Source organism: Sinohyriopsis cumingii, unplaced genomic scaffold (genome assembly GCF_028554795.1).
Source record: "Sinohyriopsis cumingii isolate HCF-2022 unplaced genomic scaffold, ASM2855479v2 utg001621l, whole genome shotgun sequence".
Classification (NCBI taxonomy): Eukaryota; Metazoa; Mollusca; class Bivalvia; order Unionida; family Unionidae; genus Sinohyriopsis; species Sinohyriopsis cumingii.
This window is the reverse complement of record NW_028316027.1, coordinates 196,364-224,034: the sequence shown is the minus strand read 5'-3', so window position 1 is coordinate 224,034 and position 27,671 is coordinate 196,364. Positions and strand designations below refer to the sequence as shown.

The 27,671-nt window shown below is 36.4% G+C and overlaps 1 long non-coding RNA gene across 1 annotated transcript; it reads left to right on the top strand.

Moving 5' to 3' along the window:
* The first annotated feature begins 742 nt into the window (after positions 1-742).
* LOC149771862 (uncharacterized) lies at positions 743-26,605 on the top strand. The gene is made up of 7 exons (XR_016418156.1): positions 743-1,302; positions 1,816-1,937; positions 6,840-6,954; positions 23,737-24,297; positions 25,149-25,345; positions 25,846-26,003; positions 26,199-26,605. It is a non-coding gene; the product is annotated as an uncharacterized LOC149771862 (long non-coding RNA).
* The last annotated feature ends 1,066 nt before the right edge of the window (positions 26,606-27,671 follow it).

The following is a 27,671-nucleotide window of genomic DNA, read 5'->3' as shown; positions in this document are numbered from 1 at the left end:
TGTGTTACTATACCCATTACATTACTTGCAAAATATATATGGTGCTGACATTTTCGGCAAGAGGGAGACATACCGATATTCTGCATATAATTATTTTAATGTTTGTCAGAGCGAGAGTATTGGGGCCTGATCAGTTCAATATATTTCTCAACTGATATAGCGGGTATAATAGAGCCCCCCCCCCCCGCCGAGTTCGCCACAGAGCGCTCGTGTAATATACGGTTTAATACAAAATACATGATCGTGGGCAGGAATATACAAATTTTGGTCGATATACATGATCGTTGTTATCTATTCAAACGAGGGCCATGAAATACATTAGCAAATCCCTACAGTATTTAAGGCAGGCGATTACGAATTATTTAAACCACATTCTTCATCTGTCACATATTTTATAATCATTTTGAAGTGGCTGCTTTATCTCGAGGAAAACGAGCGGTAAGTGTTATATAAAACAAAATCTTAATAGCAATTTGATCACTTTTGCGTCATTTTACAGTAAGAATAGTAACAAATAGAGGATAATTTCTTTTCCTACGTTAGGCCTAATACCTGGTATGTTTCTTAGTGTGATACACACACACAAAAACCAAAACAACACCAACAACATTTTAAAAAACTCACAAAAACGAGTGGCGCGCCGAAGCCACGGGCTAAAATGTTTTTTTAAATATTTATTTATAGTATCAATCACAAATTGAAATATATCCAGTATTAGCGTTGGAAAAGAAAGTTTTATTTTTGATATATTTTTTTTTAAATTATCTCATCCTAGCGAAACACTTTCTGCAAATGACCTTAATAAAGGAAAATAATAAATTAACCTAAACCACTTTGAATGTCGACCGTAACTTGTATTTACACGGCATCATGCGCGGAAGAAAATACCAACTGAACCGGGATTTCAGACAGCAGATGAACTTGATTCATTGAACTTCATGAGCACAATCAAACAAATGCAACAGTGAAAAAGTGGAACTATGAAAAATCGAGAATGTTAGATTTGCGGAGGATTTATTCCGAATTATTGTCTGCTAATAAAGGATTCATGTCAGTTGCTGTGTCAGGGATGCCCACACAGCACGCCGTCCAAATGGGAAGTTGCGTCGTGCTGAAAGACATAACACTGTGCCATAATTTATCTTATGTCATGTAAAGAAGCTGCTTAAATTATAGTATTTAAAATTTTCTTCATTTTGTAAGAGCTCAAGAAATTAATTCTGGTTTGAAAGACAAGATGACGGTAAAACTCAGAAGACGTAGCTGTACAGTACCGTTGGTGTTTGAGACATCATAAAAAAGGTAACTGCGTTAACTTCGCTTTTTGTTTGGTAATATGTTGGAGATCATCTTTTGCAGATCTTCTTTGAGCTTGGAGTAGCTTTTACATTCTAAACATTTTTATTTGCACTTATCTGCTTAACATGTATTGCTGGGATATCATATAGAATATGAAGTCAGTATAATTGTACTATATTTTAAATATTTGAATGATAAATTACTGATAAATGATATAATGATAAACTACAAAATAAATAATTTGCCCATTATCCAAAATATGTTAATTAAAACAAACATTGAATGTAAATTCAGATATAATGAGCAGTTGTAAGAAGTCAGAAATAACATTTTATCAATTGAACCAGTTATGTGTTATCATCATCAATTGTAAAATAAACACATGGAGACAAGTATGCTTAAATTCTAAAATGAACACACACACACACACACACACACACACACACATGGTATTTTAATTTAATACAGAAAAGGTGACATTGATATATGCAGACCAATATTTTTTTTCTTTTTCAGATACAAATTAAAAAGCTTAATTCTGAGAGTTTCACCTACAACATTCATGATGGAAAAGGGCCACTAATTAAGAGCTGACATATGTGGAAGAAAAATACCATCCATGTTGAAAAGGGCTAGAGGTAATGTGAGAAAACATAATTTATCAATCTGAATTAACATTATTGTTGCTATTTTATCTCAACTGGTCAAAAGGCTAAGTGGGTTTATGTAATGGTCCAGAGTGTGTTATTTATTTCACATCCCTTCTGTCTTTCAACAGTAAGAAATTAGCTACTTTGGAGTCCATAGTTCTGATCAATTTGTTTATATAAAACTTGGTTTTGGGCTTAAATCAACATCTTGGATAAATCTAATAATGAGCAAAATCCAAGTTTTTTTTTTTTTTTTTTTTTTTTTTTTTATTAACCCCGTAATAGGTTGATCACTGGGTCGGGGAACCATCCCAGGATCACCTTACAATCAAACATTTCTGGTTATCAGATAATCTAGGGATAATAAATATAATCTACAGAGAAAGTAAAAAAGAAAAACACACACACACACACGCATATACACATGCATATGGCCAAAATCTAGGTGACATGGCTTTTGTGATATTACAGTATTTTGTTCCTGTTTACCCTCAAGTCAGAGACAAGTTAAATGTTCATTGTTGAGGTCCATTTTTGAAGAAATTGGTCCTCTTTTTTATTTACCTTGGCAGTGTAATTTTCAATGTTCTTATGCATTGCAACTATTTGCTTAAAAGCAAAAATAGAAGGATTTTTCATATTGAATCTGCAAGTATAAATATAATATTTTGCCAAAATAGGCAGAAAATTATCCAAACTGTCCAGTTGTTCACTTCCTAAAAATATTTCTTTTTTGGACAGATGTACAATATTTGGGCAAAAAGGTGCAAAAACTTCATTAAAACGGTACCAAAACTGTGAAGTAATACTGCAGTCATAAAAGAGATGCTCAATACTTTCAGTTTCACTCTTACAGAAAGTACATTTGTTGTCATCAAATATGTTAATTCTTTTAAGAATATCATTAGTAGCAATTATTCTATGGATTAATTTAAAGTTAAAAGAGATCAACTTGGTATCCTTGGTACAGCATTTTGCCCGGCTATATATATCAGACCACTCCTCACTACTTATATTTTTATTTAATACTTGCATCCAAGTTTCTTGCTTCGCAGTGTGTTGCCTTTTAGCTTCCTGTCAAAGATCTTTGTAAATAAACTTGAGTGAATCTTGTTTTCGCAAGTTCGTTATTTTATCATCCTGCTTATCAAAATTATTATGTACTAGGTGGTTTTTTATGGCATCTTTCCATGCTTTAGGAATTCAGCAAAATCCAAGTATATACACGAGGTGATCATGTATAAGATTAGTTGAGTTCTTTTAACCAACCTAAAAGCCATACTTCCACAATATAGACTAAAATCATTAAGTTGTCCTCGAAGTTTGATGAGTGTTAACCATTAATAATAATAAAGTGATCTTTCACCTGACTGAGCATGTTACCACCGCATGCAGTATTTATGCATATAGTGCAGTTTTTACTAAATTTAGAATACATGCTTATATAAATGAGATCTAGATTGAAGAAGTGAAGATGCATACAAATACACGAGGTTATAACCACTACTGCTGATTCAAGTTTGATCATACTTGGCCATTGGGCTTCTATAGTCAAGCTTCACAATGATGCTTATTATGAGTGTGATAAAGGTATGTTAATGAAGTGACCTTGCATCTGATTGGCAGAGTTTCTTACGACTTGCACAACAGTGTTTATGGTCAAATTTAGATCTGACTTGTTTAATTATTTGCTTGTATGTCTGAGGCTGTAAGCAAATTCTATGCAAATAATGTGGTGGTTCTACATCTCACTCGCCATTCTTGCTACTGCTCTTAAAACTATTTCTCATTAATTTTATCAGACTAGGTAAATAGATTTATCTCATCAAGATATAGCAAAGGAGCAATTTTGTAAAAAAAATATTCATTCATATTAAACTCAAATTCTGCATCTGATTGGTTGACCTTGCAAATACTATAAGGGCTCTATTTCTGACAAAAAGATTATTTTGATCTAATGTAGCAGAAATGCTTATATGATCAAAACATCTAACATATTTGATAACAAATAAGAAATAGTTTTTCATGTAAATTTGATAAACATTGATAAATCGGTTCATATCATTAAAAGCTTGGAAGAGTTTGATTACATGCGAGACCTTCACATATTAATCATGCTTTATTTAGAGAATTATTTTTGTCAGGATTTAGTAAAATAGGTAAAATCAATATGGACTGGTTTTGTTATGTACAGCAACACTAGTTGTTTACTGAGTACTGAGGGAATTGGAGTAAGGCAAGGGTACATTGTAGTAGGTAACCTGGTTGACTTGATAACAGGATTGTAACACAAACATTTTTATCAGGAGTCTATCATACATACCATTGATTCACTGCAGTTCCTGCCCCCATTAGTTACCTTTTAATACATAAAGCATTTGGGTTTTTTATGTCACAAATCCCATAGGGATTAAAATTAACATCATAGGTCTCACTGGATAATTTTGTATTTTGACATACACCTAATTTTTAAGGTAGAAGGCATGAACCTAATTATCACAAGCCTAGCATTTCTAAATTCACACATAAGCTAAATCTATAATGTGGTTTAGATTTACTTTGAGTTAGGCATGGAAATAGGTTGGCTTGTTAGTGACTGCCTGTCACAGTTAGATGAGCATTGGAGATCAAATGCTTGATCTGCAAATGAGCTGCTGACCTTGATGTGTGTCTGCTACAGAGGCAAATATAAAAAAATCTAGATGGTTGAGGGTCGATGAAAAAAGTATGCTAATTTGTTATAGTACTAGTGAACTTTATTCATGCATAAGCCACATACTGATTCTTTTAGCTGCCTTGTCACAGAAAAATATTGAAAATAGCTATTTCTTGTCAAAAATGAATGTAAAATTTAGGAGATGGTGGCAGTGATGGTTCAGTATAGAAATCAATAGCTGCCTCAGGAATTAACCTGATTACTGCAGTCAAAATCTCACATGTATGCTTTCTACAAAAATCATTAGTTTGTTTTTGTTAGTATCTTCAGTGTAAAATTATTCTCATTTTTCTGTAATTGGTCATTGTCGGATGAAAATTCACCAGATAAACTGTCCAATGAGACCATAAAATACACAATTAGAAAATAAAATAAATTTATTCTAGAAAGAAATATTGCATGCAACTCTGTGACACAAATGAAATTAATGAGAAAACACTTAAACAAATGGCTAACATTACTCATCTGGCTTATATAACTTAACAGTTGGCCATTTCACTGTGGAGTAGTCAGGTATATCTAGTATTGTAAGAACAGAGCCTAAACAGTAATCTCAAAACTTTTATCAGATCAATTGCATACTTAGGTTTGGAAAGTATTACATGGGAATTATGTTAATTTTTAAAGATCAAAATGTACCTGCATGTTTTGACCCTACCAGAACCAAACTAAAAGCTCAAATGTGTGCAGTGCTTTTTGCTCGTCACAACATAATTGGGATTATAACTGCTAACCCTACCCTCTAGCACACATTTAAGATCTTTAGAGTTTTTAAATACAGCCTTCTAATTATATAAGTTTCATTACATTGGTTAATAATTAGTCACATGTGATGATACTTGTAACTAATCAAACCACAGCCACTGAGAGCAGACTAAGCACTGATATTTATGTGGTACAGTGGCAATATACAGTCCGTCTGCTGCACATTTAGTTACCTGTCCATTAAACTGACAACACATGAAACAAACTGGACAATTCTGAAAGCCTTGAATTTGACTTTATTTATCTGTATGGTAGAACAGAACATGAGTTGAAAAGCTTTTAATGAAAGACCTTGATATCAAACCTAATAATAACTGCAGGAGTTATATTATGGATAATTAACCATTCTCTCAGTTTCAAACTGGGCATTCCATCCCATGGGGTTCTAAATGTAAACCAAGTGTAACTGATATCCTAATGAACTGTAAAGACCATAGCAGCACAACAGCAGGGGGCCAGATATGTCCAGATCCAGGAATCATAGACCAGTTTCAAACTGATAATGAGCCACATAAAAATGACACATCTGCTAGAACTTATGTGATGAAGATAACTTAAACTGCATTATTATTAATCCTCCTCCTCCACATCATCATAATTGAGATGCATCATATATGTTTTATTGTAAAATAGTTTATGCAACATAATTCAGTGAAGACCTTTACTGCCAATTTACCAGTGAACCATTTGTTTCAATGAACATATTTTATGTTGTAACAAGGAGCATCATTTAAACATTATGATACACTTATCATACCTGTATATGAAATCTTAATACTAACACTTATACTTGCAATACTACTACTAATAAAAACACCTGCACTGATAATTTGATTATGTTCAATTGGACTTGTATCTAAATGATCACCAGCTGTATGAAAAGACATATTTTAATATATAGATATTGGATGGAATACTAGTTACCACAATTGAATAGTCATATGATAAATGATATATTATTATTTTAAACAATTTATATTTGCAGTGAAACATACTTTTACATTATCTTCCCATAAATTTCATTTATAGAGCAGTATACTCTGCATTCATTAAATTACTGAAATGGTTAATAATACAACAACAAATACTGCAACTTCCAGAACCACAAAAATCAAAAGATATAAACAAAAACTTCCCTACATGTATCAACAGTTGTCACTTTATAGACAGAACCATGAAGATTTAGGACAGGATGTTAACAAATTAGGTATTCAAGTTAAAAAGAAAAAAATACCAAGTAAGCTTACTACCAAAAAAATCAAACATTAACAGTGAATTTTAGTACATTCCCAGGAAACAGAATATATAATTTTTCTTAACTTGATCTGATACATCTTAAATCTATAGAAAATGATTCATATTGTATGACTAAAATATTATGTAAACAAAAATTCCATCACTTTTTTCAGATGCAACATGCATACCCCAACCCATCCTTCTTGATCATAAAGTATACCAGCATTCCACTATAAGATGGGGAGCTGTAGTTGCTCAGTGGTTAGCTTTCTGGACCTGTGAAATAAGGTAGGTTCAAATTCTACCATCGGACCAACCTGGGTTAGCTGCCATGGTGCGTCCTTGGGCAAGGCACTATACTTAAAGTGCCTTGGCACTAAATAACTTACTTGTGTTGCTTTACCATAAAAAGCCAAACCAAACACAAAACAACAACTTTAAAATATGAGTTGTGTCACTACTAAGTAAAGGAAAATCATACTGAAGAAATGTTTTTGTTAATACAATTTAATGGATCTAAAAATCTCTTTCTTCTGCAGGAGTTTAAAATGTTAAATTAAAAAGGTCATGGTACACATTGCTTTGTTCGTACACATCAGGCTCCGTATCCCATATCCAGCTAAAATTTTCAGTAGAGTCTGCATAAAAAATATTTTAATCTGGATGATAATATTCTTTCTCCATTCATATATTACACCAGCAAGATTGATCCAGATAAGATTACATTTTACTATAACACTGATGATGAGTATGCCTCATAACAACTGACAAATGTGGAGAGAATGGAGTTAAAATGAACTCTGATTTCTTTTCAGCCATAACACAAGATGATCATTTATTATGAAAAAACCTGAATAAAGTTGGAGTTCATAACCATGACAGTCTTGATATAATATAAATTCAATATATTATTGTTGTCTTGAGGTATAGTTCTGTATATTACAATCTCACACAAGATCAGAGTATATTTTAGTACCATACAGTTAGTTCAGGATTGTATTAATACCTATTCTGGTGAATGAAAACTGAATAAGTTTTACTATTTTGGAACCAGTTGCAATAAAGTTCACTACACAAGAGAAAATATGACTTTACTGTAATATCTAAAATGTAAAATCTGCAAACAGAATACTCGCTTGACTTTACACTTCAACTATATCATAATATTTATTTGAAATGAATTTATACAAATGGCATTAAATTGGGTTTCAGGCTGGTAATGACAATGGTCACACTGACTTAGACCCAGGGTGGGCAACCTTGTGACCAATTGCCACAAGTGGCAAATTGGCCATGTAAGTTTGGCTCAGTTGTGGCATCGTATGATGTTTTTCACTTCTCATTCGCCACACCTGTGGCTACATTGAAAAATAGTTTGCCCACCTCAGACTTAGACAACTAGTAAATTATGAAAAAAAAATGTCATTAAATTATGCTTTTCTGGATTGCTAGATTAATAAGTTATTGTTGACTTGAAGTTAGAATATTATGTCAGTTAAGATAACACTCACAGTGACTTTGACATTTTGAGCTTTTTGTGAAGACATTGGAATTATGTGTGTGAAGTGCTAGATTAAGTGTGTGTGTGTGATTTGGATTTGTTACATTACAAAAAAATGTAATGTAATTTAAAAAATTACTAGTTTAAAAAAACCTCAATCATATCATGGATTAAGTAATGATTAAATTGTATTGCAAAGATCAAATCAGCAAGGATAACACTCACAATGACTTGGGTATTCTATATCCCTAAGAACATTTTTGGACCTATACTGTATAAGAAATTGAATCATGTATTGCAGCATAAGAAAAATTTCTCAGGCATGGAATTAGAGTCTTAAATACAGAAAATCAGTACATACACGTGTTGGTATGTGAAGATAACACTCACTTGACAATATAGCCAAGTTCTTATAACAAATGATATAACTATATGTAGTTTGCTTGTAAAATAAGTTAGGAATGAATATTAATTATATAATTTAGAATAGAGAAAAGCACATTAAATTCCATCAATAAATATTTTGTGCTTAAATAAAATCTTAAACAAAAATGTACAAGTCCAAAATATTTTGTTTTAGTGCTATGTCTTACTACCCAAATAACGGCCATGTATATGTGTTCCAATGTCAATTGTCATCGGAATGAGTAGTCCAAGTTTCAGGAATAGCTCACACACTTGGCAGCCTATATCGACACTCTTCCACTAATTTATGTGTAATTAATATACTTACAGTGCTGTCTTTATCCTGGTGGAGTGAAAATATGACACTAGCAAATGGACACATTTTCATGTTCCATTGACATACATTTGAATTTGTTGCAATGCAATGGTAGTCGAGGTACGCCAAAGTTTGTTTAAGTAGGTTCATGTGGGGAATATGTTTCTTGAATGAAACAAAACATTGCTTACAGTTTCAATAGGCAAAACATATTTTTATTTGTTTCCTTAAAGAATAATGTTTCAGCTTAACCCGATTTTGGCATTCCTGACTTTCATTGCTTTCCAGCCAACTGAAATGTGGGCCAACAAAACTTGAAAACAGGTCCGGTTCTTTTGTGAGAATTTGAATTTATTAGAGAAAAGACATCAGGATAAGTGAAGTCTGACAAAAACATTATAACTTTACTTTGTAGAAATGCATTGTTATTGGTTACCAGTTGTGTGTGATATTTCAGAAAATTTGACTTTCATTACACTGTTAGTCGACATCAAAACGCTCCACACAGCACCCTTCGTTAGGCAGTAAGACCCATCAGCCCCCCAACAAATATATTGGGTGATGTGTCTTATGTTATCGGACTAGTCCAAAATATTGCTTAAAGTTTCTAAACTATATACAGAACAGTAAGAAACAACTTAAAAAAAATAAATAGCTTTTGAAAAAGCTCATAGTAATTGCAATATTAGTTAGAAAGCTGCTGAGCTGTCTTCATACATGCAGCCCACAACACCTTTTATACTTATGACATATTGCATAAAAACCCCAGCTTGTTAGAACCTTTAAACAAACATGGGACTTAGTATCGCAAAAGTACATTTAGTAAATCTGCACAATAATTATATTTAAAAAATTACCAACTTAATAGTTTACACATTAGTACCTAATGATTTTATAGCCAAGAAGAAAAAAAGTTGATTTCTAGTGGTACATGCCATGTTTACTGCTGCTGCTCATAGCAAGAGTTCGAAACCTGTGTTAAGCTATGCACTTTTACAGTATGATCGAGATACACCACATGACAAGATTAGTCAGCATGTGTTTGTATCAAGTGAAATAAAACAGAGAAAATCAAAACTTAAACACAGTGACATACAGAAACTTAATATTGGTATAAACACATTGAGAGTAGTGAAGTGGGACGATATAGCGTCAATGGGACTTACCATTAAAAACCACCCTGGGACGATATAGCGTCAATGGGAAATTTAACATTGTGGAAACCCCTGGGATGATATAGCATCAAGGGGAATTTAACATGGGAATATGGGACTGTTTAGCGTCAAGGGGAATTGAACAGGGTGGGACTGTATAGCGTCAAGGGGAATTTAACATGGGCAAAAAAAAAAAATATCTTGGGCCTGTTGAGCGTCAAGGGGAAATGGAGCAAGGTCGGGACCCTATTTTAATAAGGTCCCGACCTGATGGGTCTATGGAAATGGAACAGGCGAAAATTGAAACAGGGAGGGGTCTCTATTTTTTATTTTTTTTAAAACAAAAAAAAAATTAAAAAAGGGTAGGCAGTGAAAGTCAAGATCTTTTCGAGACCTATGAGTGGCCCTGAAAAGGGCCTTTGGGTTTATGTTAATATGCCCTTAACATAAAGGGCATCTGTGACTTCTTCTTGTCCTTAGGCTTCGCCTGACTGCAGGACCATAGACTAAAACTCTTTTGAGACATCCTTGCCTCTCCACATAGATCCTACGTATCCATAGGCTGGTATCTGTCCTATGGACAACTGTCCACTTGGATCGGACGTACATCGGTATGTCTGTCCTGAACATCATCGAAGACACAAGCATAGAAGATTGAACGTTGGTCCACATGTTGAGGCGCCGAGAACAGGTGAAGGAATGCAGTGAACTACACTTATTTATAGGGAGAGGAAGGATTGAAACGGAGTTCACTGACCAATCCAAACACGCCCACATCCAATCCGAAGAGAGCAGTCTGTGACGTCATGTGGTCTATATAGATTTGCTAGCACCTGTGTGCAGTCAATTCATGCGACAGTTTTTCAACATGACGGAAACTCAGAAAACGATAAATTGGGGTGCACCAGCTGTGGAGACTACCCAAGGGAAACCGGACTTACTTTCAGAAGAGGTGAATTGGGATTTTGTGGATTTTCTTACCTCGCAAGAATTTGTTCCGGAACCTTCGTCACCTTCTCCTTCATTACCACACGTGGAGAAATTTAGACAGAGACAGAAAGAAGAATTGGAGAAATTTATACAACAGCAAAAGGAAGCGGAACAAGCTTTTCTCCTACAGCAACAGCAGCAAAAAGAAGAGGTAAGAAAAAAACAAGAAGAAGAAGAAGCAGCAGCAAAGAAACAAGGGTGTGAAAATCAAATGGTCACGGTACTGTTAGACATTTTAGCGGAGTTAAGAAGTCTGAAACAAATGTTATCAGACTTCTTTATTACGACCAAAGAGAATACGACCTTCCCGAGCTAAACACTCCAACCCTGTGACTAAGCCTCCCGTGCCACCCTTAGTGATTTCAACCAAATCATCATCATCAACACTACGCAGTCCAGAAGTAGGCCTTGGCCGTGGCAAAGGCTTAAGGCAGTTAAAGTTGATTGCTTAAACTCACCCCTACACCAAAAAAGGCCCTTTTCAGGGCCACCCACGTCTGTCGAAAAGAGATAGACTTTCAATTGCCAACATCCATTCAAACTATAAAAAAAAAACATTTTACCTCTGTAGTACGTGTGTATGAGTGTGTGAGTGTAGGTTCTTATTTTAAAATCAAAACCCAAAGACACTTACCTTTTAATACCTAATTTATTCTTTTATAAATATTTACAATCCAATTCACAATTCACAACAGAGCACTTTAAAAAGTTCATAAACTTCTTCTGTCTCATTGTTCACTCTCTGAGTTTTTTGAATTTCTTCACCACCACAGTCTTTTCCTCCTATTCCTCCTCACTTTCTTCTCTTCTTCTTTTCTTCTCCTGTTTCTTTTTCTTCACCTGTTTTCTTCCTCTTCTTCCTCTGAAGAATCCCTCTCTTCTTCTGACTCCTTGTTTCTTTTTTGGGCAATCTGGAGACCAGTGTCCTTTTTCTTGACAATAATAACAGGTATCTTGACTTTTGTCTTTTCTAGCCCCTTTTTTTCTTTTTTGACGGTCTGGACACTCTGAAGACCAATGCCCTTTCTTCTGACAGATATAGCAAGTATCTTGACTTTTATCTTGAAAGGAAGGAGAGTAGTCCCTCGGCTGGTCTGAAGAGAATTTTTGGATGACCCCTCGCAAAGCTCTGATGAAACGTTCGATCTGGGTAGTCTCTTCCATCGTTGTGCTCGGTTTGAGAGTGAAATGAATAGTGAAAGGACAAGACACATACCCTTTTATATACGCTGGTCTGCTATGACTATAAATTAGTCCATGGTGTTTAAACTTTAGTCATTTGACTTTTTGCTATCAAGATGAAACGATCCTATTCATTTGAGAAGAAGGAAGAAGAAAGTAAGAGGCAGAAACGTGCTTTATCGCCTCGTACCAGGGCTGAAGTCTTGGCACAAATTCATGCCAGTGATTTTGAAGAGGACATGAGTGAACCAGAATCCAAACCCTCTAAACAAAGTTCACCACCCTTAGTCAACCGTGAAAAGTACTATTCCATTCAAGAGACGGAAGAGCATCCCTCTAGAAAATTTAGAACTACAGCTTACAAATACACGGTGAAGTTTAAAGATTTCAAGTCCGAAGTACTGTTAGAGAAAGCAGAAGGGTTCATCACCGAGATGTGGATTGAAATGCTCAGCATGTTTGGCCTCTCCACCCTGTCTGAGCGAAGGACAAGAACGAGTGCATTGTTCAACTGGTCTGCGCACGTTTGTCAGCCCTGCCTGTTACCAACAACATTTGAAGATGCAAGGTTCACAGAAGAAATGTGCTTGTCAGCTGCTGAGATTGTGCCCTACCTGTGGACAAGGCATACTTACCAATAATGCCAAGGCACACCTGTGTCGAGGAAAGAAAAAATGTCACATTTGCTGCCACATCGTGGACTTGGAACACGAATGCTATGTGCAAAAATACCAACCCCAACCAGAGAAAGAGATCGGTCACAAGAAGAAAGGCAATTTCATCTTTTTCGATTTTGAATGCATGCAAGAGACTGGTATTCACATTCCTAATTTCTGCGTGGCTCATCGAGCGTGCGAGAAGTGCATTCAAGAACCTATTTTCAGTCATTGCCTTCACTGCAGCAAGATTTCTGGAGGACGTGAAAAAATCTTTCGAGGACCGAACACGCTAGCTGATTTCGCTCGATGGGTCTTACACCCCATCGACAAGACGTGGATCCAAGAGGACATTGAACGTTACGGAGATTGTCATCGTCATGCCACAGTGATGGCTCACAATTTCTCCGGATACGATGGACAGTTTCTTCACAGATACTATACAGAACATGGCATCGAACGTCCTAAAGTCACTTTGAATGGAGCCAAAATCATTTTCATGCAAGTGGGACAAGTACAGTTTAAAGATTCGATGAGTTACTTAGCCATGCCTTTGAGTCGAATGCCTAAAACGTTTGGAATGACAGAAATGGCTAAAGGGTGCTTTCCACACTTTTTCAATACGGAAGCCAATCAACACACCGTTCTACCCCATTTGCCTGAGGCTCACTATTACGACCCTGACAACATGCGTACCGAACAACGAGAAGCTTTCTACGCTTGGTACCAGGCTCACGCCTCTGACCCTTTCGACTTTCAGGAAGAAATGCTAAAGTATTGTCGTTCCGACGTGGACATTTTACGGTGTTGCTGTGGAAAATTTCGAGAACTGTTCATGGAACACGGAGGGGTCGATCCTTTCAAAGAAGCTTGCACCATTGCCAAAGCATGTTCCTTAGTGTACCGGCAATGATTCATGCCTGAAAACACCGTGGCTGTCATCAGTCCTCAAATGAGCAACTATGTCAAACGTCAATACTCGGTCAAAGCCCTACGCTGGTTACATTACTTGTGTGACAAGGAAGACAAATGGATTCAGCATGCCCGCAACGGAGGGGGTGAAAAGACCATCAGAATGCATTCGGTCGATGGTTGGGACTTAGAAAACCCCAAGATTGTGTACGAGTTTAAAGGTTGCTTATTTCACGGATGCCCCGTCTGTTACCCTGACCGTGGCACTAAAAATCAGTTTTTACAATGAACCATGGAAGACTTGTACCAGGCCACATGTCAGCAACGCCTAAAGTTAGAACAGGAAGGATACTAAGTGGTGGAAATGTGGGAACACGAGTACCATCACCGTTTGAAAACCGATCCAGAGTTTAAACACCTCGTGGAAAGTTACCAGTTCATGGACCCCCTGAACACGAGGGATAGTTTGTACGGAGGAAGGACCAATGCCACCAGTTTGCTGTACAAGCCGACGAAGAGAAAGGAGAAGAAATCAAATACTTGGACGTGTGTTCACTGTATCCCTACGTGTGCAAATATTGTCGCTTTCCTGCAGGGCACCCACAATTGTTGACGGAACACATCGATTTGAAAAACATTCGACAATATGAAGGCTTGATCAAATGTAAAGTTTTGGCTCCCACTGACTTGTACCATCCCGTTCTACCTCACCATTGTCAAGACAAACTGATGTTTCCTTTGTGCCGTACTTGTGCTGAAACGTGCAACCAAGACCAGCCTTGTCAGCACACCCAGGAAGAACGGGCCTTGACGGGGACGTGGGTCAGCGTAGAATTGTTCAAAGCTCTGGACATGGGATACCAACTGTTAGAAGTGTATGAAATTTGTCACTTTCCCAAGACAGAACAATACAACAAGGGTGACCCCACTCAGAAAGGCATTTTGGCAGACTACGTGGATGCCTTTTTGAAACTAAAGCAAGAAGCCAGTGGTTATCCGTCCTGGTATCACACTCCCGAAGACCAAAAGACATTCAAAGAGAAATACTGGGCACAAGAAGGCATTACTTTAGATCACATCGAGAAAAACAAAGGCAGGCGATCGTTTGCCAAAGTGATGTTAAATTGCTTGTGGGGTAAAATGGCACAACGACCGTGTTTACCCAAGAATATTTGACAGAACCTTCCTGCTACTTCCAGATGATTCACAACAAAACTAAATTCATCAAACACGTGGACGTCGTTCGCGAAGATTTGATCTTAGTCAATTACGAAGAAGATCTGGACTTTGTAGAAGCCGATCCTTTTGGAAATGTCATCATTGCAGCTTACGTGACAGCTCATGCTCGCTTAAAACTGTACGAAGCTTTAGAACTGTTAGGGGAACGCGTCCTGTACTTTGACACGGATAGTTGCATCTACATCGATCACCCGAGTCAACAGCACTCTAACATCGAAGGAGACCGTTTAGGAGCCTGGACAGACGAGCATTCTGACGACAAGATTCTAAGTTTCGCCAGTGGCGGTCTTAAAAATTACGGCTACGAATACTGGGACAAACAAGGAGAAGTGCACACGAAGTGTAAAGTGAAAGGATTGACTCTGAATTATCGTACCAGTCGAGTGGTGAACTTTGGCGTATTGAAAGAAGCTTTGCAGTCTAGAGAAGATGAACACTTTAAAGTGACCACCTATCAACCGAACAAGATTGTACGTTTACCCACTCACCACATCGTCAGTCGACCCTTGGAAAAAGTCTGTCAAATCGTGTATCAGAAGCGAGTGCGGCTTCCCAATCACTTTATATTGCCATATGGACATGTCGGTATAAAACATTGGTTGTAAGTGGATAGCCACTCACCAGAAGCATGACTACGCCACAGCAAGAATCAAGTGAGAAACCTGATGAGAACTCCAAGTTCAAACCCTACCATTTTCCAGTCTTCTTACCTGACTATTGTGATTGTGCCCGTCGATTGGACACATTTCAGAAATAGTTTACGGATAGGGAAGGATTACCTTCTTCGCATGTTTTAGCTAGAACAGGATTTGTCTACTTGGGACCTGAGTCAGGATTGGGATACGAAGTACAGTGTTTCGCTTGTGGACTGAAGTTACGAATGGATCTATGTATCTATAAAGGTTCAGCTATTCTGGAACACACTCGATGGTCTTTGCACTGCCCTTACCTTTCTATGGCCTTTCCACCCATTACACTACGGTACAATTATGACGGTACCTTAGAGACAGTACCTTCAAAAACTAGATATAAAAAAGGAACGATGTACAAGCTTGAGACTGCATTATGACTAGTATAAAAAGGGGCTATGGTCAAGATCGATAGTTCATTGTGACTACCAAGACCAAGCGAACAAGATGAATCCTTTCAGAGAAACACAAAACAAGTTCAGAAAGGCACAATTCAAGTTTGGGGCTTCTGAAGTGGAATGTGATTGTGAGCCTTGCGATGGGAACGATGCTGTACGCTGTGACCTTAGCGATGCCGTAAAGCATCATGAGAACTTTGTTCTCACTACCCCTCTCATGGAAAGTGATGCTGTGCGTGTCAAACCTGAGGGATGCGAAAGCGATGCTGCTCGTCCTCTTGGACACTTTATTGGGTTTCATTTTAAATGTGGATGTTCACCTTCACGTCTACCCCCCTACGGATGTCATCCAGACTTGAGCAAACTCCTGTCCATGTCACCCAGCCCTCATCGAAACGAACCTGTGAAAGACGAATATTCGTTCCCTGTGTGTTTGTCGGAATACTGCGACTTTGAAAATCGTCTTCAATCATTCAAAGGAAAATGGCCTAAGTATCTGGGAGGACCGATCCCCAAAGAATTAGCCAGAGCCAGATTTTTCTACTTGCACGAAGGGGATAAAGTCAAGTGCTTCAGTTGCGGTGTGTCACTTCACCACTGGGAACCACAAGATTCGGCCTATCTAGAACATGCTCGTTGGTCACCGAATTGTCATTACTTACCCTTAGTGGGACCGAGAAATTGAAGTAACTTACCATGTCGTTAAAGAAGAAACCAGATTGGTTAGGAGTCAAATGTTGGACATCATCGAGACCAGTATTTAAACTTCATTTCAAAAACGATATTGAATCATTACCTAAAGAACTGCAAGGGAAGATTTACAAGGACGTTTGGCAGGGTCTTGCCAGAGTGAAATCTCAATGGATAACTGTAGAACTTTTATTCCGAGAAATTCACAAGAGATAAGTGAAAAAAGTCAACCAGTGTGTTAGATTTCTCTGGGTCAAGGGTGCATTCATACTATTATATCGCTTTAGACCGTTTACATCAAAAGAGTTCAATGAGATTCTTGAACGTTACCCTGAATGGCAGTGGTCTGAAATTACTTACTATGTGGATTACTTTTGCTCTAGGAGAAGATTGTGAATTGTACGTTTTAAGTGATGATCTTGGTAATATAAGATTTTAGTCTTAGGGGGATGTTTTCCTTCAGGTCTGCGTTTTAACTATAAGAACCTACAGTATTCGTCATTCAGACCGTGTGATCGACGAGAGAATCTAATCCGAAACCGGCTAAGCAATGAAATTATCTAAATTACACTAATAAATACTTACATAAAATATATATGTATCAAATTTGGACCAATGGCGAAGACAAGGATTCGGTCTCCCCGAACTCTCCATTTATGAGAGGCGAGTGTGATCGACGAGGGAATCTAATCCGAATCTAGCCAAAAGTATTACAAAATAAATACACTCACAAAACAAGTACCAAATTCTGAACAATAGAAAAACTCATTTTATTAAAACTAGCCCACTGACTGATAAAACTCTACAAACAAATATCATTAAATTAAAAAACACCTAGTTCAAATACCAGGAAGAAATATACAGGGGGTGGGTGGTGGGAAAAACAAAACAAACCTTCTCCACTTCTCCTAACTTAATACTCGCCTAACACCCTAACTAACAGCTCCAAAAGTCTATCTTCTACATAGGTGACAGCTAAGACAAAAACTAGGTATAACCATATAGTCCCAAAATAGAACGTAAAAGGTGGTCGCAAGAATAGACCATCAGGGATCCCCCGTATTAAGACCCTAAACTTACACATATAAGGTAGTCAAAAAAAACCAACGACTATCGGGCCCGGCGGCACAATGCTGCAAATATAACAAATATATAGAATACCACCCCAAAAATTACTTGTATAAGGTAGTCAAAAAAAACCAGTGACTATAGGGCCAGCAGCACAAGGCTGCAACCAAAATTTACAACTAGATAATTAGGACCCAAAAACAATTACTCAGTAAGATGGAAAAAACACCAACTCCATCCAGGGCCAGCAGCACAAGGCTGCAAAACCAATCAACAAATACTGTCACCTAAAAGCTAACATCGACCTCAATAGACTCTATCTCTCTTAAAAACAGCACAGAGTTTTTATGATTCAAAATTCCAAAGACGGAAATTTAGAACAAAAATACCCTGGATCGGAAAAACCCTGCTAACCTGTGGCAAGACAACTCCGCCCGAGCCTGACCACTTTCGCCCTTTGCGACGGACAGACATCAAAACACATACGTGCAGTGCACGCATCATAAATTAAAAATACGGACTAGATCGGGTCCAATCCCACTAGTCGCTAATCAATGCAAATGAATGACAGAGTGTGTGCTGGATCCAATCCCACTCAAACAAAACATAGGCCTTACAATCAGATCGATGTGTACACAAAAGTACCTTGACCTGACGGCCCAATCAAGTAGTGTTCTGTGAACACAGATATGCCTGCAGGAAGTGGCTCCATTCCTTCCTCCAAGGAGTAATCAGTTAGGTGCCTGTGGCATCATAAACCAGTGGTACATGCTCAATGCGAAGCGCACGCCACTATAATTCAACTCAACAACAACAACAATCGTTCAGACCATTCCACGGAATAAACAAAGAAGATGGAGGTGACAGAATTATTCAATCTATTAAGAGATATCTATTTTTGGATAATGGATGTTGAATATGTTGTAGGAAGAATAGAAAAGGAATGGAGTGATGGAAATAGGCAAGACTTGTTAACTATTCAAGTCAAAGGACTAAAGGTGGCCGGAGATCTCATCGCAGGGATGATAGAAGAAGAAGTCAACAAGTCAAGCGGATTTACTGACCCACCTTATGTCAGAGTGGGAAGTTTGAAGGAAGCACTGGACCATGTCATCCAAGTCGGGTGCTTCCTGGAAAAAGTATTGTATTGGATGGAGTGGTGATACGTAAAATGGGGGTTCGACCAGTTGACAAAAATGGAAGAAGTAATGAGGAAAGTGCTGACGGAAGAGGTAAAGAACATCAAAGAAAAGTGGTCTAAGGAAAGAAAAGAAGAAGAAAATAGAAAGAGAAAAAAAAAGCTTTGAGAAACTCAACAATAACTGGATAAGAATACAGGAGAAATTCCGAGTGATAGGTCATTCTGACTGGATGCCTGAGTCAGAAATAAAGAAGAAGATGACAGGAATATTGGTAAAAGTTAGAAGATGGTTGAAGAAGTGGAAGAGTTAGAAGAAGAAGAAACCCAAAGGCCCTTTTCAGGGCCACTCATAGGTCTCAAAAAGATCTTGACTTTCATTGCCTACCCTTTTTTTTTTCTTTTTTTTTTTGTTTTAAAAAAAATAAAAAATAGAGACCCCTCCCTGTTTCAATATTCGCCTGTTCCATTTCCATAGACCCATCAGGTCGGGACCTTATTAAAATAGGGTCCTGACCCTGTTCCATTTCCCCTTGATGCTCAACAGGCCCAAGATTTTTTTTTTTTTTTTTTTTGCCCATGTTAAATTCCCCTTGACGCTGTACAGTCCCACCCTGTTCAATTCCCCTTGACGCTAAACAGTCCCATATTCCCATGTTAAATTCCCCTTGACGCTATATCGTCCCAAGGGTTTCCATAATGTTAAATTTCCCATTGACGCTATATCGTCCCAGGGTGGTTTTTAATGGTAAGTCCCATTGATGCTATATCATCCCACTTCACTACTATTGAGTATATATTTATAAATCTGAAATGGTTAATTAAAAATAGTTATTAGTCAAATTAACAAGGATGCCAGTTACTAGCTTTGATACTCTGTTTTTGTTAACTGAAAACATGTAGACTCAAGCCACATCTATAATGATAATTTCTGGCACTTTCAAGGCTGATATAGCCCTTTCATTAAAACCTGCAAACATTTTTGACAATTTTATCTGCACACATTGCTGTACATTTTATACACATCTGACTTGCCAGTATTTCTCCCAGCCATTGAGCTACCATTGGCAGAAGAGATCTTTTTGCGAAAAATATTTCCAAATCAAATCCTGTTTGGTTACTTGTAAATCGACATGGAATAGCACAACCCTAGCACAAATATTACTATCCCTACTTCGTGGAGACATTGAGGCTATGACATTGTAGCTACTCAACCTTCTGTCCTATGACCATTTTGAATTTTGCGCTAGATATGGCTGTTACCAAATACCGGTGTCTAAACAGTACATAGGTGCTTTCTGGAAAGATTTGCATGCAGTAAGATTGCACATCAGATCCACAATATTTCCATCAATATCAACACAGATTGGAGGGGGGCCTTTGAAATTGTTTCTACATATTTAAACAGGTTTTCAATGAATTGTTGCTTTTTGTTTTATTAGCAGGTATTTATACATTTATAAAATGAGTGTCCTGTATCACAATATGTATCAATCTTCCTGCAAAAAAAGTTTCCCTTGTTTTTTTGCTCCCAAGTTACTCCCATTTTATTCTTAATAAAAGTAGCTACCCCTCCCCTTACATCTCCTTATAATCATTCACAATTATAACCCCATTTAATTTTTCCTCATATGAGGTTATTAGTTCTTTAGTCAACTTATTATGTGTTTCTTGTATGAAAATCATATCATAATTTGTCTTGTTGTTTAGTTTAATTATTTTTTCCCTATTTATTCAGTTTAAATTTGCTGAGGCTATATGGAAGTTTTTTATATCCATTTTCGCCTCTCCACCAGGTTGTCGCATTTTTGGTTATACATTAAGTATTATTAGTTTTAATTTAGAATTGAAATATCACCTAGGGGATCAAATAGTAATTTATTAGTCAACATGTAGACCCACTCCATGACCTTCTTGAATCTGTAACCCAGAAATTCCGATTAACTATGCATCTTTTAGAATCATACAATACATTATATAAAATATGGTAATGTATACCTTAAAACAATACTGCATTTTAATCCAAGTTTCCAATTTTGCAAGAAGTTGTCCCGCACATGCAAAATCATCTGCTACCCAATATGTAAACTTGTCGCCAGAACATAAATTCTCAAAAAATTCCCCAGCGTATAGTCTGTTTCTAAATTCTTTAGTAATTTTCCCCCATCAACAAGACGCAAACACATTGCATCCTATTTCATTGTTGTTTCTCTTCCATATAATAGCTTATTTTTTATAAAATGTTAAACTTTACTAATCTTTTTTCAAGATCACTTTAGTTTGCAAAAATATATCTTGTCATTTATTGGCATTCTACATTGAATTTTGTAAACTAGCTATAAACCTGACCTAATTACTCAACTTAACTGCTGACAGAAACAGTCTACAGTAAATGTATTTCATTTCTATAGCTCGATGGATAAACATTACATCTTTTAAAGCTGTGCACAGAATAGGCCGACATATCACGAGTCAGGAAAACATGGGGGTGGTATCCCCTGTGTCCAAAATTAATATCATTTTGAATAGAATATTCTAGTGACAATTGCCTCTTTTCAAATGGTAAGCATTGCTTTTTTTTATTTTCGTCAATCTGTCAAATTTGGTATGCATTTTGCTTTAATATTTGAGATGGAAACCTTAGGTGCATAGAAATGTCAGACAGCATTGTACATCATGGATGGTGTCCAACATACTTTTATCATCATAAAACAAAATCCCATTGTTTTAGTTATGGCCACTGATTTAAAAAATATTCATCCAAGCTAAATATAATAATAATAATAATAATGAGGACTTTGTATAGCGCCTAATCTTTAGAAGCTCTAAGCGCTTTGCAACATTAGACAACATAAAAACATACACAATGATATGATTACAAAAACAAACACCATGAAATTAGAAAACATAAAAAACATGCTGAGAATATTTAAGGTAGTTAACATTATTAAGTCATTAAGTTTGTTTTTGCAGTCAGAATAAGTAGTTTTGAGAGCACTCTTGAATGGGATCACTGCGTCTTTGTGTCTAAGTTCAGTGGGCAATTCATTCCATGTTGCTGGGCCCTGGTATGCAAAAGAATGCTGTCCATGTGACTCTGTTTTCATAGTGAGAATAATGAGTATATGATTGTCGGAAGAGGAGTGTAAGTATCTTGCTTGTGTGTACACATAGGTGAGGTCGGATAGATATGTTGGACTAGAGTCTGTCAGTGAAACGTAGCACAGAGAACTAATGTTGTGTTTGATTCTGGATCGAATGGATAGCCAGTGTTGGGTACAGAGCAGCGGGGAGGTGTGCTCTGATTGTGGTACTCTGAGTATGATCCAAGCAGCTATGTTTTGAACTTTTTGAAGTCTCTGCAGTAGATATTAAGATGAACCAGACAGAATTGAGTTACCATAGTCCAGTCTTGAAAGTAGTAATGAACACACAAGTGTTTTAGTGGCATCAACTGAAAGATATCTGAGAATGGAGCTGATGCGTCTCAGCTCAAGATATGCAGCCTTGCATATGTTCATGACATGTTGGTGCAATGTGAGAGTACTGTCCAGAGTAACACCTAGGTTTTGTACTGATTGTGTGAATTTAATGTTGGTGTTGCTGATATTTATTGTGTGAGGTAAAGGACGTGAATGAGAAAGTCTTTGTGTTGTAATCAGAATGGCCTCAGTTTTATCATCATTCATCTGCAGCTTGTTACAAGTCATCCATGATTTCACATCAGAAATGCACATCTCTACACCTTGGATGGTAGCATCAACTTCAGTTGGGTGGCTAGATTTGTATATTTGGGTGTCATCAGTGTACAACTGGTGAGACACTGGATGATGATCTATGACACTTGAGAGCAGCTGAGTGTATAGAGTGTAGAGAACAGGTCCAAGAACAGACCCCTGTGCAACACCACAACATAGATCAACTGGGCTGGAGTGTAATCTATTTGCAGACACAATTTGTGTCCTGTGGCAAGGGCGATATGCAGATTGTGCATTGCTAAAAAGACTGTTTGAATTCAGACAAGATGCAAGCTGGGATTGAACAACCTTTTGTAAGATTTTTTATATGAATTGGAGATTAGAAACCGGGCAGTAGTTCTTTAAATCCTTATGGTGTAGTGTTAGTTTCTTCAGCAGAGGTTTTACAATGGGAGTTTTGAAAAATGATGGAAATTATGCTGATGAGAGAGAGGTATTAATAACATCAGTTAGTGAAGGCAATACTGGATCTAAGCACTCAAGCAGCAGTAATGTTGGAATTGGATCAAGTTCACATGACTTTGGTGCACTCTAGGATGATTACTTAAAAATGCATTTATTGGTGGTGAGAGACTAAATACATGACTTGATACTTGTGTTTAGCATTAATTGGAAAGCTGAAGATTAGTAATCTTTTGACATACATATCTTAATTGTACCATTTAATTTACAAAATTCAATGTAATTTGCATTGGTAAAATGTGTAGCACAAGAAAAGTCATTATGAATCAGAGATAAATCATATCTTTGTTTTGTCTGGAGCTTGACTAATTTATTGCACATTTCTGTACACTATTTTGTCTTTAATCCAGGATTATTCACTGCATTCGGATGCATTTCATGGTGAAAATTCACCAGCTGGATTTAAAAGTGGTGAATATTGCTAGCGATTGTTCTGCAAACCCTGTATGTCACAAGGAGTCAGTGTATTCAAGGACTCATACAGTATTTACAAGTTCTCATTGACATTTCAGATGAAAATGAAGAACTGAAAAAAGATGAAAATCTCAAGTGGAAACCTTTCTGGTCAGCCATCTCATCCAAAACCTCCTGAAATGGAGAGTATTTTGCAGACTCCAGGATTTCCTCTTATCCTGCTGGTATGTTCTATTTAGTTTATCTGGTCTCTTTTTATTTTTTATCAATTGCTTTTATACCATGCCACAATTGGAAATTCTTTATCAAAAGTATGTATAAATTTCATCATTTTTCTGTCTGTTTAATAAGATGTGTTTAAGAGTACTTACTTACTCATGATGCTGTATATATGAGATTAGATGTTTTGTTAAAAAAGAATGCATTTTGTGATATATTGTATCACTGCTTTATATACAGTGGTCATTGCAACCAGTATGCATTTTGTTTACATGCCAAAAAATCCAGTCTGATTTCTTTGTTTCTTTTTTACTGCAATTAAGGAGTAGTGATAATCTTTATACTCTTAGCTGCATCCAGAAGGACAACACCATCACCATCCCCATCCACTCTGGAGTGGAGAATATAAAGATTTCTCTCTGCCAGTTCCTCTGCAAGTAGTAAGTATTGAGGATGGAAAAAAATGTACATTATAGAATAATGAAACAAATACTACAGGTGTTGACTTTTATATAATCTCTTATTTCATGTACAGCTCTCTAAATACGAGTAGGTCAATTATACACTGTATTTATGAATTTAATTCTCATCTAAGGTAGTAGAACTGTTTTATGTTTGACAAAATGTTGGGTAATTTGTGGCCATACACTAAAAACACATTTTATAGCATTTAAAAATGCTTATGTTCAATGCACGTAAAACTCATTGGTTTGTTGTCACTTCAGTTGATAATAGTCTTGTCATCTTGCAGACATTTTGAATGTTAGTGTTCAATGCTAAGGTCATATACATTGATTCAACATCAAAATTTGTTTGCAAAATGGAAGATTATGACATGAAAGCACAAGCTCTTGTAGCTTAGATACTGTTATTTCAGAACATTGTGAGATGTTAATTAATTAAATTATAGGTCATAAAACATACTGTTCAAGACTTATTTGTGCAAATAAACAATGAATTGTTTTTCATTGATGTGTCGACTGTTCATCATTCCATTGGTTTTTTTTATTTTTCTTTCTGATGTATACCATTGTCTTGTGTAAGTCAGACGCCTAAACCATCTACATTGAATGCAGACTTTAAAGATACCAGCAGTGAAACAACATATCCAGGGAATAAAAAAATAAAGGATTATGGGAAAAGTTTTCATATAAACTGTACAAAAACCATGTATTTCATTCCATAAATATATTTCATTGTTAAACCCACGTTCACTGTACAGATCTTTTTAAGGAGTTTATAATAATGATCTTGATCTTTCAAAACTAATTTCATCACAAATCTGTTACAGATTTCCAGTTCAATGTACTTATGAAACTGGACACAAATATTGAGAATTTGTTGGAGCAGCTGGCCCTCCAAGTTCATACAAAAGGCCCAGACACAGAATATAGAGAAGAAATTCTTGCAATGCCATGTGATTCAGTGGAGGAACTAGAGGGCCTTTGCCAGAGGTTGGAGGAGAATCCCAAACTCTCCAAGAAGATGGTAAATTGGGGCTTTATTTTCTATTTAAAAAAACTGTTATAACCTTTATTTGCTGTTGTGAACCTCAAAATAATTTATGCAAGTTCTGCAGTGCCTGTATAATTATTTTTGGGGGTGGGGTGAACATGTAGTGGTCGGCTGTTTTGTCTTACGGATGTAGGCCAAAACATGTTTAGAGATGAACATGTAACAGGTATTTTACTACATATACACTATTACATATTATGTGGCTACTTTAATTCAATCCTTGAGTGAATGTCATTTATGAAGTTAATAGATTCACGGTGGTTAATTTGGTTTATAATTGCTATTAGTACATTGTGTTGCATAGTTAATGTTATCAAATTTTTTTCAAGTTAGAGAAATTAAATTTGCTTGCAAAACCATGGCAAAAAATAACTATATACAAGCATATTTTGTCACATCGATCATGAAATACTACTACTAATAATAATATCAAAATCAAAAAATAGTAATATTATTATTATTATTATTTTCAGATATGCTACTTGAGCTCCCTTGGCAGGTTTACAATTGGGGATAGTGTCTGCAGGATGATGAAAAAGCTTAAAACAAAAAGACTGGCCAGAGTATAGTCCAAAGGGACGTAAAGGGAAAAAAGCATTTCAAGAGCTTGTGATATGTCAGGTTTTGATAAGTAAGTATGGCTTGATTTAAATTGTGTTTTTCATGTGACTTGCCAGAGATTTTTAAATGAATTGATAAAGTAACTTGAGACCACATTTCAAAGTACATGTTTTAAAAATATTCCATTGATTATTGCTGGCATTTAGAAAAATGCAATGCATCCTTTGTTGTGAAACTTTTTTAAAACATTGTATTACTCTTGCAGAAGCCTGCTTGAAAACTAATGGCAAAGCAAAGGCAAATGGAATGGAAGAGACCATATCAGAGACCCTCAAATATGCATCCAACCAACGCAGAATGATAAAAAACAAGGTAATCCAAATGACTCTTATTTCATCAATATTGGATTCAGTTTCGTCTTTTAAAGCATAGTATTTGCAAAGCGGATGCATTTCTAAACTGATAACAAAATCAGCTTATCCTATTGCCCAGGACTATCAAAGCTAGAGTCCAGCTAACTACAATATGCATATATCTTGTCTGATCGGACAAGTGCCTCCATTTGGAATTTTTATTCACATGAAATATTTGGATGAAATAAATTCATCTTTGTGCAAATTGATTGCACCATCCACTTGCCAGAAATGATAAGTAAGTGCAAAGTTATCTTGTATCATGGCTTAAGGATAGTAAGGGAAGCACAAGTGCAGTGAAGAAAATTTCATACAGTTTTATAATGCTGATTAACATGACTTCTGCATATGTAACTAGTGCTGAGATGATATGACTTTATTTAAGCATTACAATTTTGTTTTAATTTGCAGGTGCCTGAGCAGAAGAAGTAATAGATAAACATTACAGTGGAGTTGGAGACTGATTCTGATTCATAATCTTAATTAAATCTAGAAAATAAACATTAAAGTCATATTATAATATCTGTTGTATTGTTTCCTTCTTTCATTTTTCTCTTAAAAACAAATGTCTGAACCTTTAGTCTGTAAATTCAGTGGATTCCTTATCAGCCCATCTACTTTTACTTTACACCATGCTACTTTAAAAAAAAAATGAATTATCCCCATTGGGGTAGGTCCCCCCAACCCCCCACCCTACTTTGTCAACTTACCTGCCACATTTAAATCTAATGGAAGGCCCTGCTGTAAAGCCTGTTAGTAAAACTACCCAACAAGAGGATTTCATACATTTGCAACTCCTAGGTGGATGGTAATGTTTTCATTTTTGTAATGTAGATTTGGACATTCTTGCCACCAGTATGGAATATGTGTTTCAGAAACACAAGCAGCTTTCATCAGATTTGCATAAAGGTTTTATATGTTGTGAGTATGTTGTAGGAAGTTTTTTTAAATAACATCATATGAGATGATGCCAGTGGAAATGGCAGAAAAGTGTCTGTATTGTTCACCAACTACACCTTGTTCTTACAAAATGTGGCTGTTACACATTCCCATGATGATGTCACTGACAGCCATCAGTGAGGAATGCCCCAACAAGCATAATACAAATTGCTTCCATTGTAATTGTTACAATTCCATTCTGACCACTCCAGTGTCCTAGTGGTTAGAGTGTCCGCCTCAGAAGCGGGAGGTCATGGGTTCAAACCCCAGCCAAGTCATACCAAAGACTTACAAAAATGGTATTAACAGCTACCTCGCTAGACGCTCAGCATTAAGAGGTTAGTGTTAGGACTGATCGGCCTGGTGTCAGGATAATGTGACTGGGT